At 52.1% G+C, this 13,301-nt stretch overlaps 1 long non-coding RNA gene across 1 annotated transcript; it reads left to right on the plus strand.

Moving 5' to 3' along the window:
• The first annotated feature begins 3,349 nt into the window (after positions 1-3,349).
• Positions 3,350-10,781, plus strand: LOC135363933 (uncharacterized). The gene is made up of 2 exons (XR_010410369.1): positions 3,350-9,026; positions 9,374-10,781. It is a non-coding gene; the product is annotated as an uncharacterized LOC135363933 (long non-coding RNA).
• The last annotated feature ends 2,520 nt before the right edge of the window (positions 10,782-13,301 follow it).

Here is a 13,301-nt window from a genome sequence, read left to right on the forward strand (position 1 = left end):
CCTTGCGCTAATTTCACAGTCCATGGACACAGAGGGGCGGAGATGAGGTGACTCAGTTCAATGCGCGCCCAACACAACACCGAGATTCTGTTCCTTAGGTGTAAGCAGAATGCAGTTCATGCAGCGCCTTGCTGGTGACTCCCTGCGCTGAGACAAAACGGCCCTGGCGCCCTGCGTGGGGGCGCATGGAGAGGGCTCAATAATGTAAGGATTTCCAGTGTTTGGCCCGTGTCTGGATCTTAGATCAACTCCGGTATCCTATGGCAGTGGAAACGCTGTCTGAAAACTGTCAAAGAGTAGTGATAGATCCACTTGCATCTAGATATTTGTGTTTATTTTGATGGTGATCTAACCTGTGTGCTCAAAGAGCTGTGGAAACGTGCGATGTTACAGCTGGGAGGATTGTAGAAGTTAGCATTTGGAGTAGGGGGCTGAAAGTCAGAGGATTGATGGCCACACAAGGAGTTAATGGCAGGCTGGTCTTTCCTTTTTTTCTTACTTTTCATTGAGAGTCATAGAAAGAGCAAAATGTCCTAATCTACGTCCCTCAGAACACTCATGGAAAGGTGAGATGTTTGGCAACGTAAGCGCAGCCCAGATTCCATGGTCCAGCTGGAGGCCCCTTACCTGGTGCAGACCAGAGCCTTGGGCAGAGCGAGGTGCTCTCGCACACCCAAACCTGCAAACCTGTGGCAAAAGTCCCTCAGACTGAGTAATGAGGGTGAAGTGGGGAAGCCTGGGATGTTCACTGGGGCGAATGCCAATCACCCTCGGTGGTTGATGACCAGGGAAGGAAACGGTAACTCACCACCTTTAAGTAGACATAGCAGGGGAACTCCTGTGGGTGCAGCAGGGAGTGGGGACCATGGTGTAAGGCATGGAGTGACTCTTTCCCGGGACATTGCAGTTCCAGCTCCTGGCCAGGTCTAGGAAGCGATAGGAGATTCTGGGAGGCAGCTTTGTTTGGTACTTTCTGGAACTGGCATAAGTAGAACACAGAATTTCCTAAACTTTGTTCCATTGACCAAATTGTCTCCTGGGATCCATCAGTGGATCGCTTCCCCCACACCGTGACTCACACACAAAGCATCCTGGTGGTCACATAAGTCAGAAAACACTGCACTCTATTTCCCTCCTGGAGCTTTACTATGTTTATTAAACACATTAAAGGCTCTGAGAAGTCCTGCAGGGAAAAGAACAGTGTTTCACTTTGGGTTAAACAAGGTTCTCATACTTTTTTTTTAATAATACCATTATGAGCATCTGGTTTTCTCAAGAGTTCATTTTGGGAAGGACTGTTGGAATGGAATCCATACTTTTATATCCTAAAAATAATTCCCTCCCCCCGCCGCCCAGAGAATCTCATCTCTTTGCTAGGTGGCCTTAGGTCCCATCAGGTGATAAGCTGGAGGTACTTGGTATTTAATAATTTTTAAATTTATTCAATATTTTACTTCAAATAATGTAATACTTTTTTTACACTCTTCATTTATTTGTTGAAAAAAATAAAAAATGTCTTTGCTATTTCACAGGCACACAATATTGGGGAAGCACACAATATTGATTTCATTGCCTAGTGGTATAAACTCATGTGTGAATTTATCAGAAACCAGCACCCGGATGACAACAGTTCTGAGTCACTTGGAATCTGTGTTCAGGAAGGTTCTCGAGAGGGGGGTCTGGGTACCACTGCGGCTATGTGGAGGCCCTTTCTTAGGCAGACACTTAAGCCTCCTTCACATGCCATGAGCTCAGAACGGAACCGATTCTGGTCGGGGCTCCTTCCGTGGTGAAGTCCGCGAAGGCTGAGCAGTGGCTGCAGGGGCAGAAGGGGCTCATTGGACAGCGTTTGAGGGGCTCTACGGTCACGGAGACGTTGATGTGGCAGGGGGGTCGGGAGAGCTCAGTCCCCACTGCCCTCCACCTCGCTGCCCCAGTGACCCTGCAAGAGCCGGCACGCACCTGGTTGAATTGACGCACGAGATCCCAGCACCTCCCCGTGGTCACGAGCGTAACCTTTGAAGCCAGACACAGCTGGTGTCAACAGGATTGCCCACAGTGAGACCTGGGTGAGGTATGAACCCCTCACGTCTCTGTCCCTGCCGTTTCTGTACCAGTGACACGATGACAGTAATTCTGGCCTCGCGGTTCCCGGGAGAACCAAGTGACAACCTGCCACGGAGCGGTGTGGATCGGGCCGCGGGGGAGCACGGCGTGTGTGGCCTCTGCTCATGCTGGTGCCTCCAGGAGGCGTGTCCCCAGAGCGCCCACACCCCGCTCCAGCCAGGACCCCCCCAGAGCTCTGCAGCTCATTCCCTTCGGCTGCTCAGTTCATCTCTCGGACACGGGCCCAGAGCCCAGAGGAAACGCAGGGTGTCTCAGCGTGGGTCAGTGCCTCCTCTTCCCGGGGGGGCTCCTACGGGATCTGATTAGGCTGCCACGGAACATTACTCAGGGACAGGTGTGAGGGAGACGCAGCAGGGCTGAGGGCACATCGACGGTTTGAAGCTGGTTGGAGCCGGGAGACTCGCGCCGCCCTCCCGGGTCTGCCGCTGCTGGGCTGGGCGGCCGGGCCGAGGCCCATGAGCTCCCTAGGACGAATGCAAGCCCCGATCTCACCTTCAGCCAGTTTCTAATTGTTTTCGAACTGCCCCTTTGGCGTAGACCTACGTGTCAGTAGGATGGATGGCTGCTGGTTTCGGCCATAATGTCCGTCGTCAACACAGCTGCTGTGCCAAGTGGGGGCTCTCCCACCCCGAGGCTGAGGGTGCAGCGGGCCCGGACCCCCACCCGTGAGCAGCAGGGCCAGGGGGTCACCCCGGCTGCTGAGGCGCTCCGGCCCGCGCTGAACCGCTGCCCGCAGCAGGGGTCCCAGCCCTAAAGCCCGGGACAGCCAGGCCTCCCCGGACACCGTCATACTTACACATTGGTGCTCTTCTGGAGAAATCGAGAGTGCAGAGGCAGGACCCCGAGCAGCGAGCTGGTCCACCCAAGCCTTGGGAGGAGTCGGCTGAGCTGGTCCTCAGAGGATGCTGCCCCCGAGAGCTGGATGGGCCCTTCCAGCCACGGGGACGGACAGCGCGAAGTGAGCAACGCGCGCCGTGCTTGGGCGGGCGCAAGGCACACACGGCCAGTGCGGGAGTGTGGTCTAGTTCTGAGGGACGCTGGCCATCACTCAGGGACCCTATCCCAGGCCAGAGGCTTCCTACTTTGTGTGGCTGAAAACCTTCTTAAATGGGATCTCATGTAGAAGCTTTTTTGAAAAGCTTGAAGTGAGGGGAGTGGGTCTGGAACGCCATCTGCTTAGGCCAAGCCCTCACTCCCCTGACTAGATGTCTATGTGTGCGTGGCGTGTAGGGTGTCCCCAGGCCCCCCAGCCGTGGCTGTCCCGAGATGTGCTGAGGAGCCGAGGGCGCCCGTGACCGTGGATGTGAGAGATCATCTCCAAGTCCGTCCCAAGTCCGTGGGAGGAAAGCACTGGGCCTCTGCAAGCTCCTCGGCCCGGACCCACCCGGCCCGGGCCCAGCCCCGCGAGGGAGGCGCCGTCGGCGCTCAGTGGCCGCCCTGGGGCTTGTCCTCAAACCCGCTCTCTCCCTTGCCGAGGCCGGGATGGCCGTTCCCGTCGGTAGGAAGTTCATCTCCGAGCGGACAAGCTTCAGCGCTGCGCCAGCCCACCTGCGCTCTGGATACCGGCACGGCTGAGTCTCCTGTCCTCAGAAATCCAGGGCTCGCCTCACAGCCCAGAGAGTCGTCTGTGCCCTCTGGCTGTCACTTCTTATCTGGGGACACGGGCCGAGGAACTCAGCCTGTCCCACGTGGTTGCTTCCCATCGTGTCTCCTCAGATCCATGTGCCTCGAGTTGTCACCTCCCAGTCGGCAGTAAATATCCTTGAGTGAAACGCAAACACACCTCACCCACACTCCTCATGGAATGACACTGAGGATGAACATCCTGCTGGGACGTTTTTACTCCGGTGGTTCTGGAATCGAGGTCTTCCATTCTGCCCCGGTCACCCGGCCGTGAGAAGCTGGGTGCCACAGACACACCTGGAACTCCAGTGAAGGCCACTGTGGTCACCTCCTCCGTGCTGTCCTCTCGTGGGTGGACGAGGCCACCGCAGTCCCGGGGGCGCCCCAGGCTCACATCCAGGGTGACCCTCGCTCCTTCCCCTTCCTGGCCCCCTCTGCCCAGTTAGCCACCCCGTGCCCCACCGTCACACCTTAGTCTCAGTGTCCCGGGTCTCCTGGTGCGGTTCGCAGGTGGTCCCTCCGGAGCAGACACCCGTCCGGTCGTGCCTGGGACCGCTCACAGCCGAGGGGTGGCTGTGACCTTCCAAACGCAGACAGGCCCCGGAGACTCTGCTTTCTGGGGCCCACAGACGACCCCGAGGTCATCAGAGTTTGCATCACAGAGCTCTGCGTCCTGGAGAGGCCTCAGAAGTGAGCGGGTGAGACCCGAGGAGAGAAGAGGCCTGCCCAAGGCCGCCTCTGCAAGGTGGGTGGTGGCCCTTGACCCGTCCGCCGCGGCCCCGCGAAGGTGCTGCAAGCACCGCTTTCTCCCGTGGGACGTGGACGGGGCTTAGCGCCGACGGCTAGCCCGAGGGAGACGTTCACACACGTGTCTGGTTTCGTATCGACCCCCTTTGGTAGAAGCGCCTTGAGCCCGAGGCGCCACACTCCGGTCGGCCGAGAGGTGCAGGCGTGAGGGGAGACCTCGTGTTGGGGGGACAGGGCAGCAAGGCCCCGCGGGGCTGTGATCCTGGGTGACCTGCCTCCTCCCCAGGGCCGGCGAGGACAACATGACCTCTCGCGGGCTCTGCTCGCTCCGTGTCCCTTCATGCCCGGCCGTGGAACGGGGCCCGGGAGCTGCCGTTGGGTGAGCCCCCGATGCTGGACGCAGCACAGCGGCCTCCTGTGGGTTGGGGCACGGGGTCTTTTTGCAACGGGGGTGACTGGGCGAATGGTATATTTCCTAAACACTGTTTGCAAACGTGATGTGTGCCTGCTAGAAATTACTCCTTTCTTCCTCTTGCCTGCTCTCCCCCCGCCGAAACGCCGACCTGGAAAGCATCAACGTTGCTCTCACATGAAGCATTTTTTCAGGCCTGACACGGAAAGCTCTGATGTAGAAATTGAAATTTCACACTCTGCAGGGCCCAAATGGCTCCAGAGGTCAGCAGGCGGCTTTCGCGTCCGCCCACTGGTGAGTCATGGGGAGAGATGCCGCCCCAAATTAGCATCCGCAGACACTCGTGCGTCAGAGTTCTGTGCGCTAAAAAGTTTGCCTGACATCTGTGTCCCCCCCAACCCCAGCACATACTCAACAATTTTAAGCCGAGGGGCACGTCCCACTCATCTGGTGAATACATCAGCTGAATGCAATCTGCTTCACAAACAGATGTGTGTGTTGGGGGGCACTGAACACTGGTTAGAAGTTGCCGGAAGGTTCTTTATGAGGTTCTTGTTTTGTGGGTTGGGGAGTGGAATGGCCAGAGAGTTGACTTTAATCGAAACACACCTAATTTGAATGCTTGAGCTAGGTATCTAGAAAGATTTTTTCAAGTCCCCGTCCAAAAGAAGGGTTTCTGTTTTTCATCTGCTTACTTGGGCTTCCCGATCTGTTTTCCTGAAAAGACCAACAAGAGGTAGAGAGGGATTGGCGGCCGACCCCGGCTGGCTTGAATGCTGGGACGGGGCGTGGTCTCGCAGAGCCCCCCGTGTGATCGACCCTCCGGCTGCATGTACGGAGCCAAGCTGCCACGTCCTGGTGGCATTGCCCTTTTGAGCCACAATCACTTGCTTATTCCTGTGTGTTCGTTCTTCTTTTGTTTGGGGCCCGGGTCTAGACTTTGGCCATGAGCAGTGCACACGGCAGCGGGCATGTGGGTGATGCAGAGGCGGCCACAGCTCAGACGTCTGCTCCCCACGGAGGCTGCAAACTGCATTCCGGACCTTGCTTTATCACTCGCATTCTTCATGTGTTAGCAACTTTCCCCCTCCTTCACGCAAACCTCAGATGTCTCGGAGGAATGTTTATTTTATTATAGGATCCCAAAGGAGATTGCTATTTCCTTTTTAAATTTTCCCTGTCTTGCATTGTTCCCCTGTAAAGCGTCTCCCTCTGGGCGCTCCCAGCTGAGGAGCCCGAGGTGGTTCTTCTCGGTATGGACAGAACCAGAGGAGGGGTGACTCCAATTCGAGAAGGTCTGAACCTGTTTACATCTTCAGGAAGCCAAGCACCAGGACCTCGAAGTGAGCCATTTTCCACGGCACGAAGGACAAACTGGTGCAGATAATCCGAAGGATAGATGACGTCAGCTTGTCTCAGGTCGCCTGACCAAATTGCCCCCTGGTCAGGGTGCCTCTGAGGGGTGTGCGGTAGGACACCCTAGATCTCTCTCCCAGTCTCTGCTCCAGTGGGGTCTGTGAGACTTACGGGGCCTTTACTCTCCCTAGCTTCGCTGTCCGGATCTGATTTAGGGGCTGGACTTGATAACTTGCCAGGTCCCTCCAGCTTTAATGTTACAATTCCGTGGTCTTTGGGAGCTTGCATTCCCAAACACCTCCAAATAAGGAAACAAACCAAAGCCTCACGGAGCCCCGGAGAAGGCCTGATTCAGGATGGCGATGTGGTGGCGGACTACGGTCCCCGCCTCCTGGTGTTCCCGCTCTTGTGTGACCACCTCCACTTGAGTGTGAGGCCCACCTGGGGCTTGCTCCTAACCTCCGGGAGGCGATAGCGGAGTCGCGGGAGACACTCCCTTGCTGGCCTCGGAGAGGTGAGATGCCGCACTGTGAACCAGAGCGTGGACGGGGCCACGTGGCAAAGAGCTGCGATCAGCCTCTGGGCACGGAGTAGCCCCTGGCACCTCAGCCCTGAACCCCAAGGAGAGGAATCCTGCCAACTAAGGTGGTAGTGTTTGTCACTCAGCAAAACAACACCGATAAAACGGACAGCTTGGTCTCCTCCATGGTGGCCCTTGACAAGTGACAGCTGCTTGGCCCATGTCTGTGCAACAGACCCCCCACCCCCCAAGGTTTCACGGTCAGGTTGGCTCCTACTATTCAGATCTAAGAGGACCTCACATAAGCTCCTGCCAGGTTTTGATGGAGGGTGGAAATGGAGTAGAAGACTGGCAATCCCAATGCTAATAGGGCACTTAGCCGGGGGCCCGACGATTGCATCGGCCAGGAGTGAGGCCCAAGAGGGATCGCTCACGGGGCTGGCGAAGCGAGCCCCAGAAGCAGGAGGAATGCAGCAGGGGGTCTTGGGGGCCGTGGGGGACTGGGGAGCTCTTTCCAATCAGCTGCATGTCTGCAGCAGCCGGGGCGTGCCAGGCCGCTTGAGGGTCAGCATCGGGGAAGGCAGGAGCGCCCCAGGGTAAAGATGAAGGTACTCGGGCAAGACGACGGAGCTGCCTGGAGTCAGAAGGGACGCTTGATGGGCACGCATGGTGACTGGCCAACACAATGGCTTTTATCCCAAGCTGGAGGACCCAGGGCCATTCGTGCATCCCTGTCGAGAGCGGGAAGTGGTGTATGGAGATAGAGGGGTGACCCGAGTCCTTCCGGTGAGAGCTGGTGTCCAGTGAGGGGAGAGGAAAAGAAGTTCAACACACGCGTTGTCACAGTTGGAGTCTGAGGAGGGCTGGAAAAATGCTGACCAGCCTGGAGGTGGCTCTGACCCGCGGCTATTTGCAAAGGCAGGTGCGTGGGGAGTCTCTCCCCAGATGGACTGACGGACGTGGCAGTCTCCTGGGGAAGGTGCCTTTATGGGATGATCGGGAACTGCTTCCTGACAGCTGGGGTGCTTTTACCTTTATATGTAAATTACTCAAATGCACAGACCAGCAGCACCTGCTTTAGGAGGACCCTGGTTTCCGAAGTCTGCTGTGTCCTTGCAATCTCTGACCACCGGGGTTCTGGACGTGTCTGTCGCCGTGACTCACGGACGTGCGTCTTCTGTCCTTTGACGCTGGCATGGCCTGGCATTCTAGGAAAGGCAAAGCCTTCGGGGTCATCGTTTGTTTTCCCATGAAGCTTCTAAATACTGGATGTTGGTGAATATAAAGGAAATGGAAAGAAACAAAAATGATCTTTTTGGGTGCACCTTGGGATTCTCCAAGTCTTTTTCACGTATAACCTGGCGAGGCAGTGAGACCAGCATTTATCCTGGGAGACAAGAAACCAGACTCCGAAGTGGAAGAGGCAAAACCCTGGCCGATCCGAATCCTGGTCCGTTAGCTCTGGGCTGTGACCCCATGAGCCGCTTAAGCGGGGAAGCCGCAGGGCATGGATGAAAATAGCCGTCCGATCGGCATTCTGTGTGGAAGGGGGGCAGAGATGTCATGCCCAACTTTTGAAGGCTTCAGGAATCTGCCCCCCGCCCCTGGTGCCTTCTCCTTTGTCCTGACAACTGTCATTTGGACATGTAACAGCCGTGTTTGGATGTAAGTGGATGTGACTCTGGCCAGCACTTGACTGATAGGCTAAATTATCTGCAGCTGGCCCTCCCTGCGTCGGTGCCTTTGAAGGTTTGCTGCCTGCAGAGCGAGGGCCTCCTGCAGGAGGGGAGCGCCCCCAGAACATCAGGGGACTGAGCCTTGGCGTGGGACTGGCGCTTGAAGATGGCACTCTTCTTGGGGAGTAGCTCGTGGGCTGTAGGCACGTGATAGACCGCATCACTTGAGCAAAGGTCGATATCCCAGGAGTTTCTAACTCAGCTGGCTGAGATTTTTCCCTGGGCAGGATTCAAGGCCTGGCGCCTTTCCTGGGTGCCCGACTCACTTGCCCCCGTGGGACAGGGCTGTCCCGAGGATGCAAGGGGAGGGTCAGGAGTGCCTCATGGACATGCTGCCTTCCCTTTGGCTTGGAGTGCGTGTGTCTGAGAAAAGGGATTTGCTTCAGAAGGCCGAGAGAGCCCGAGGTGCTGATCCATCACTGCCTGCGTCCAAGGAGTGCAACGTTTCCTTGTGGCTCGTGGCTGCCCATGTGGATGCAGAGCCTGTATCTCGCCTGGAAGGAAGGTATGCAACCACCTTGTGCCTCACCACACAGGCCTCTGCTGGGGCTGGCAGGACGGCAGGCTCTGAGGTGTGGGAGGATGGTGACCCCTAGGCCCTCTCTCTGCAGGCGAGGAAGAGAGGCCCAGAGAGAGTGAAGGAATGGTCCAGCCGGCTGGCTTAAGCAAGACGGACTATATTTACATCCCCGTGGGCAGGACAGGATCCTCAGGATCCTTCTGTTTAGAGAAACCCCGAACTTAGGAGCAGTTCAGAACTGTGTTTGAACTACCTGGCTTTCCTTATGCCGGGACCTTTGGCAAACCGTCCCTTTGTGGTTCAGGTTTTTTTCTGCTCGATCCCACTGGCAGGTGAATTTTCTCAATTTTCTGGGAAGTCTGAACAAGACGTACTCAGCTGCCAAATGTTACTGAGAATAAAAAGAAAGCATCTTTTCGTCATCAGTGTCTGCCCCCGACAGCGCTTGACAGCCCGGGTTCTGAATATTAACTTTTCCCAGTGGTTCAGTTCTTGTTAAAATAGCATTTCCCGGTTCATCTCCACCTTGAACCTGAGGTTTGTGCAAAGATTCTTCTTAGCCAACATTCAGAACTCATTTCGGAGGCAAGAGATCTTGAAACTATTTGAAGTCAACTGTTGGAAGCCTCCAAAGAAACGGAAAAGAAAGTTCAGTGCGTTCTACTTTGCAGGAGAAAGAGGAAAAGCATGAGGAACAGAACTTACCCCGAGGATTCATTAAAAGATGGCAATGCATTCAGCCGGATTTCGGCAGCTACCTGCACAGTGCTGGGATGTCCATCCCACTAATTCCTTTGGGCTCGCTCCAGAAACATGGTTATCTTATAAAGCTTCAGTCACCTTTTCCCTATACAAATTAAGGCAAAGAAGTGAACTAAAGTATTTAAATGAGGAAGTTGAAAAAGAGAGTTTTCTGGGTAGCTCCGCTTTTCCAGAAGATTCTGTCCATCCAGATTGTGCTGTCGCTATGTGTCCCCACACACTGTGGGTTCAACGTGAAGTCTGGCCTCACACTGTTTCAGGGTCAGCTCAGTAGCACGAGTCTAAGGAAGTGGACTGGAATGCTTTGGGCTCCTTATTGAACTGGTCAGCTTTGGTGCTGTGACTGACGGGTCCATCCTTCGAATCCTTACTGGAGCAGGCGCAGAGGAAAGCTGACTCCCAGGAACCAGCCCCCTCAGATTGCCCTTCAGATGACACCATCCCGACGAAACTCCATGAAGATGGGTGTTTCCGGAGAGCCGAGAAGCATGGTTTGCTCTTTGTGATCAAGCTGGTTCTGGTGGGTCACCTCATGCTAAGTATCAGATACTAAAGTAACCAGTTTGGTCACTACCTGTACCCCTTAAAGAAATTCTCAGAAAACAAGGACACATGGAACATCTCAGGAAATTCATTAATTCACCTCAAATCTTCCTCCTTCCATTCTTATGTAATGCTGAGAGCCAATTGCTAAAAATCAAACAAATGGACATGTTGAAGATATCAACCAGTAGGAGACAACTTTGGGGGGGAACTTTTAAGTAAAATGTATTCAGATGTGTTTGAATTATGCATTGGTGAAGACATTCAGAATTTCCATGACTGTAGCAACAATGATTACTGTTTGTTCTTAAGGGCAACACACATGTTTCCAAGATTTTGTTTTGTTTTGTTTGTTTTTCCTACAGAGCTAGGCTTTGCAAGACAAACATGCTTATCCTTTAGAGACATGGGATTTAAAAATCTATAAATAAAATGCCAACTTTACAAAAAATTTGGGAGTGTTTTTTTTTTCTTCTGATTTCGTGATCTTTCCCGAATGCCCGAGGCGGTGGTTGCATTTCTGGAAATGCTTATGAAAAATCCTAAGCAACTCTCCCTATTCAGGAAACTTGGGGTGTGGGCAAGCTCCCTTACTTGAATGAAAAGAAGTTCCAGTTTGGAATCCTGGGTTTGCAGTTAACTAGCTGTACACTTTAGGGAAGTCATTGTCTTCATCTGTGAAATGCTGGAAAGGAACACCTGTCTCATGGGGTTCTGGCACTGTGAAATCCAACGATGCAATTTAGTTCTTTCAACTGTGGCCACACCACATGTAGGATCCTACGGCACCCTAAAATCTCTTTGAATCAGAAAATAAGGAAGAAGAGGAAAATAAAAGATCGCCCTTCTCCTGCCCACCATACGGCCAATGACCAATAACTGATATGCTTGATGCTGAAAGATGCGGGCCAGCCTTAGGGGTTCAGATGGGCCCTTTGGACAATAATCCTTCATCAGTGGATGTGTATTCGTCTATCACAGGCACATCCTGCCTGGTTGTCTCTCTGTGATGCTAGCAGGCTTGGATGATCATTTGCTACATCTATTACTTCATGAGGGATTGACGTGGTCATAGTCTTTTTCTTTACGTAATTAATTGGATTATCTCCATAAAAAGAAACTTCCCCTTGGTTACTATGAGGAAGAGTTTATATATAAAAAGCAGGGTAGATGCTTGATTCTTTCCCTTCTTTTGTAGTTTGCAAAGTAATGCATTGATTTGCTAGCCTCCTCAAAAGCTGACCGATGAGTTTTTAAAGGTGTCATCATGAACTCGTAGATGTAAATATTCCTGGTAGGTTCCAATCCATTGCAGCTTTCCCTTGATCGATGATCCAGTTATCTCATCTTTGGGCATTGGGAGCCTCTCCTGGCCCCTTTTGACCCCACCCAAGTGGTCTTGAGGGCTTCCTTGCTTCTGGCTGCCAGAAGACATTCCAGGCTCATCCTGTACATTTCCCGCTCCACACCTGGACTCGGTTATTTCTCCAAGTAATCCTGGTTTCTTTCAGTGGAAAATGGTGTTGGGGGATCAATGGGCCCTTGGAGCGCTCAGTGCTGCTGGATGGTCTTTAAGTCTAGTGTTTTCAGTAGAGCCAGTAGTTTTTTATGTTGTTGTTGTTTTTAAAGATAAATGCATCGTGAATCCATTGTTATTTCCAGTTTAAGTCCAGGACCAATTCAGGTTTATTTAAACAGACTGATCTTAGGTTCATGTTTGCTAACATTATATTTAGGGTGTTTGCTTTGATACTCACAAGTGAGGTTGGTCTGTAGTTTGCTCTTTGGAGTATTCTTTATCAGGTTTGGGAATTAATGTTATGCTTGCTTAATGGAAAGACGTCAGAAGTTTTCTTTGTTGCTTAGGATCTAGACTAATTTATGTGGCAGTGGGATTATCTAATCTCTAAAGGTTTGATAGAATTCTCCCTTAAAACCATCTTTCTGCAATGCTTCTTGAGGGGGACACCTTAATTCTTTTGCTTCTTCTGTGGTCATTGGCTTGGCTAAGCTTTCTGGCTCTACTAAGGTCGATTATGGTATATTGTAATTTTCTGGAAAAGTAGTTATTTCATCTAGGTTCTCGAATATGTTTGCACAGAATTTCAGATTTGTGTTTTGTCTCTTTCATCGTCTTCTTAATTAGGATAGCTAGTGACTTACCTATTTTTGTTCAGATTTTAAAAGAACCAGCTTTTAGGTTCACCATTAGTCCCACTGCATTTCTCCCCTAACATTAATTTCTGATTTTGTCATCATCTAATTTTGGGGGCTTATTTTAGGCTTTTTTTTTTTTTCTCTTTAAAACTTTTTTTTTTTAATCAGTCATTTACACTTTAATAGAAACAAATGAGTACAATTTGGTCAATGAATCTCAGCATCTTGGGAGGACCGGGGGTCTTAACCACCAGCACCCTTCAGCTGAGCCGACCTCCTTCCTTCCAGTCAGTGCTGCTTCTCTAGCTTGGTACATTTACTTTTTTTTTTAGTATTATTATGTTATGTTAATTACCATACATTACATCATTAGTTTTTGATGTAGTGTTCCATGATTCATTATTTGCGTATAACACCCAGTGCTCCATGCCAAACGTGCCCTCTTTAATACCCATCACCAGGCTAACCTATCCTCCCACCCTCTTTAAAACTTTTTGATTTGGATGCTTATTTCATTTATTTTCATTTCTATCGATAGATACATAAATAGATTTAATACTGTACATTTTATTTTGGAACAGTTTTAGCCATATGCCAATGAATTCAGATATGTGACATTTTCATTATTCCTCTCCAGAAAACCTACAGTATTGGTCTGTGTTTCCTACTTGATTCAAGAATTTTTCTAAAAGATTTTATTTATTTATTTGACAGGAGAGACAGCAAGAAAGGGAACACAAGCGGGGGGAGTGGGAGAGGGAGAAGCAGGCTCTCCGCTGAGCAGGGAGCCCGATGTGG

This window comes from Mirounga angustirostris, unplaced genomic scaffold (genome assembly GCF_029215605.1).
Source record: "Mirounga angustirostris isolate CCGP_5_RB_7025 unplaced genomic scaffold, mMirAng1.0.hap1 SCAF_3, whole genome shotgun sequence".
In the NCBI taxonomy this organism is placed as follows: Eukaryota; Metazoa; Chordata; class Mammalia; order Carnivora; family Phocidae; genus Mirounga; species Mirounga angustirostris.